Source organism: Trichosurus vulpecula, chromosome 9 (assembly GCF_011100635.1).
Source record: "Trichosurus vulpecula isolate mTriVul1 chromosome 9, mTriVul1.pri, whole genome shotgun sequence".
Lineage (NCBI taxonomy): Eukaryota > Metazoa > Chordata > Mammalia > Diprotodontia > Phalangeridae > Trichosurus > Trichosurus vulpecula.
In genome coordinates, this window is record NC_050581.1 from 147591861 (window position 1) to 147595665 (window position 3805).

Below are 3805 nucleotides of genomic sequence, written 5' to 3' on the forward strand. Positions count from 1 at the left end.
CTCCCTAGATCCTGTAAGGTGGCTGCCTGCCTCTGCCTGTAAGTAAGGCTGGCCCTGTTCACTATCCTTTACATTACCAAGTCTTCCCCTTTCTGTGGTATGGGAGACATGGAAGACACTGGCACAGGCCCACCCAGAATGGCATGTCTGCATCAAAGAAGGCGCTGTGCTCTATTAGCCAACCAGAATTGCGGTGGCTCAAAAGACAGGGAAAATGTGCAAATTTAGAGATATCTCTAAATGGTCACATGCATTATTTGTACCTGACTTGGGAGTAGAGCCTTCCAAGCTCATTTTGGTCTCATCAGCCACAGCTGGACACACTGCACATTGACCCCAACATAGAGATGTCATTCTGGTCCTCTTCGAGAACGAAGGATAGCAATCAATCTATTACCAAGTCATGCCTTTCCTGTAGTATGTTGTGCTATTCTTTTCTTCTTGGAAGGGAGTCTCAGGGAAGCAGGAAAGCAACCGGTACAAGCTTCCTACTCCCCAGTGCATGTACAAAAAAGTGCTCTAAAGCACATGCATACAAATACTGGCAAGGGCATGCGTGCATATAAAGACACTCACATCAATACATATATGTACCAACATTCATGGTTGTATACATATTTGTGTACGCACAGTGTGTGCCCAATGTGAATGCATCTATAGAAATAGATATTTAGATTGTGATATACAATGCCTGCATATGCCTGTGCAAAAGACATGTGTTTGTAGATATGCATTCAAACACACACATGAACACGCATGCACATTGTGTGTATACATGCACATGGGTTCACATAAAGCAGAGGCATTCATGCTCACACATATAGAATACCCCGAGCCTATATAGACATACACACATGTACAGAAACGTGCACAAACATACACACAGAAGGAGCCCTATTTGAAGCAGTGGGAACGATCCTCTAGAGTGTGAGTGGAGTTTGTTTTGGCTGGAGGATCTGTCCCCACTCAGATGCAAAGATTCTCTCTCGTGCCATCACTTTCCCTTTCGTCTTCATTGACAAAGCTGCATTTGTTTTCCCCAGGAATGACAGGGCTCCACTCCGGTAGAAGAAGCTCACAAGAGGCCTTCTTGGACATCACATGTCCCCAGTTACAACCTGGCAACCCGGAAAACACACAGGACGAGGAGTCAGGAGACCTGGAACCTGGTCCTGGCTCTGGCACTGATGAGTAGTGTAGGGCAAGTCCCTTAAATTTAATTCAACAAACATGTTTTGAGTTGGAAGAGAGAGACCTTGGAACATAGAAAGTCAAAGCCCTGTGCCAAGAGGCAGAAAAAAAGAAAAGACGGTACGGTTGCTGCCCTTGACGAGATCTTTCCTTCTCCCCTCAACTTTCCCATTGGAAAAATGAGGGTGGTTGGATTAGGCAGCATCTGACATCTTTCCCAGTTCCAATGTTCAACAGTGCAACACTCTTTGTATGGTCCCTACCAGCTCTGACATTCTAAGTTCCAAAGCCCTTTCTGGCTCTAAAACCTACATTCTGAGGTCCCTTCCAGTCCCTGCATTTATGTTCTAAGGTCTCTTCCAGCTCTGACACTCCATGTTCTAAGGTCCCATCTAGCTCTGACACTCCACATTCTAAACCCCCTTCCAGGTCGGTTGCTCCATGTTCTAAAATCCTTTTCAACATTAGTAGACTATGTTCCAGCTCAGTCACTCCATGTTTGAAGGCACCTCCCAACTCTGACGTTCTATGTTCTAGGGACCCTCCCCATTCTGACATTCTGTGAGTCTTTAGAATGCTTAGATAGGATTAAAACGGCTGTTGTCATTTGTCCTTTATTCTTGAAGAGGAGCACGATATCAGGAAGGTGATGTTATGACTTGCAAGTGAATTGGGTTTAAGTGAGGGAGGGCTGTGCAAAGTCACCAGCCTCACTTTCTCCTCTGGAGCCATCTGGGTCCAGTGGCAATATATAGATCAGGATACCTGGAGATGGCCCCCTGTATTATAGCACTTACAGGGGGAATGTGGACATGGTAAGACAGAGGTTTTATAAGGGACTGGTTTCTTGTATGTGAGGATCACTGCTGAATCCCAGCTCTTTCGGCACCTACATGGAAATACTACTGCAATGCCAAAGACCCTATCATATGTGAGACCCATGGGAGATACAAGGACAGGTGAGCCACAGTTGGAGACCCTTAGCCTTGGAAAGATCTTGAGAGTCCCTCTAATCCAAATAATTAAAATTTAAAATAAAATAAATAGCCCCACCAGTATAGAAATCCCCCCCTTCCCTTGCCCCACATGCCTGACAGGTTTATCCAGCCATTGCTTGGAGAGCTCTGATTGAAAAGAACCCACTACCTCCCCAAAGCATCAGCCCATCCCACTTTGGGTTAGTTATGACTGTGGGAAAATTTTTCCTTCCATTGAGCTGAAATCTAGCCCTGTTCCACCTCCACCTGCTGCTCCTAGCTCTTCCCTCTGGGTCTAGGCAGAACAAAATCAATCCCTTTTCCATGTGACAGCCCCTCGAGCAAGCTCGAGGCCTGGTGGTGGGAGTATGGAAAGATAGCACATATGCAAAATTATTGCAAAATTACAAAACAGACAGGATGTGACACGGAGAGTAAGATATTCCACACAAAGCACTTTGGGAGGTTCAAGGCAGGGGGAGACTGTTTTGGGCTCAGTGGAAGAAGCATTTGACCAGAGCCTTGAAGAATGAGGAGAATCCCAACAATTGAAAATGTAGGGGAGGGCCTTTGGGGCAGAAGGAATTACATTGGCAAAGGCATGGAGGTGGGAAAGCTGACATCGTGTTCAGGGCATTGGCGAGTAGATTATTTTGGCTGGATCATAGAGAATGCGTAGAAGGACACAGGTAATTTTAGAAAGGGAGGTTGGGGCCAGATGACATAGGACTTTGAATGCCACAATTAGATAGCTTGGTTTCCTGCAATAGGAAGGTTCTTAAACAAAGGCCAGGCTTTAGAAAGATGATTCTGCACACGGTGCTTAGGACAGAGTTGAGGGGGTAGAGACTGGAAGCAGAGAAGTTGGTCCAGAAGCTTATTCAGCAGTTCAGGAGGGCTTTGATGACGGACAGGTGGCTGGGGAGTGGCCATGACCATAGAGCAAAAGCTGAGACTGAGGATAGTGGCAAGACCACTGGGTTTGAAGTCGGAGGATCTGGGTTCCAATCCCAGCTTTCCAACTTGTTCCCTGAGTGTCTCTAATAAATAATTTAACATTCAGGCCTCACGAAATGGGAGGGGGTTGAACTAGATGGTCTGTAGGGTGCCTTCCAGCTCAATGATTATTTTGGGTGTGAATGCTGAGAAAGGAAGGCCTTGTTTAAAGGTAACTCTGACATTCTATATTCTAGGGACCCTCCCCGTTCTGACATTCTGTGAGGCTGATGCTCACCTGAAGAGCAGGTGTTCTCTTCTCTGAGAACAGGTTGGGCCGGGAGGAGTCACAGGCCCCTGGGGACAGGAAATGGAAGGCTGGGCTGGGGAGAGGAGGAGGGGGGAGACAAAGAAGACAATCAGATAATCCACTGATTTTGCAGTCCTGCCAACCAGGAGTCAGGCAAATCAAGCTAATTACTATCACCAGACCTGGAGGTGGTTTCCAACCTAGAGCCAGAAGTAACCAGAGATACCTCACCAATCCGTGAATGAGTCAAAGGCATCATCAGCTGATGAGTCAAAGAACATAGGAAGGAGGGAAGGAACAAACGTGAAAAGTCTTAGCAAATGCCCCCTCCCCAACACCTGGAGGGTCTTGCAACACCTCCTGCTCACAGCAGCAAGGATTCTCACCTTTG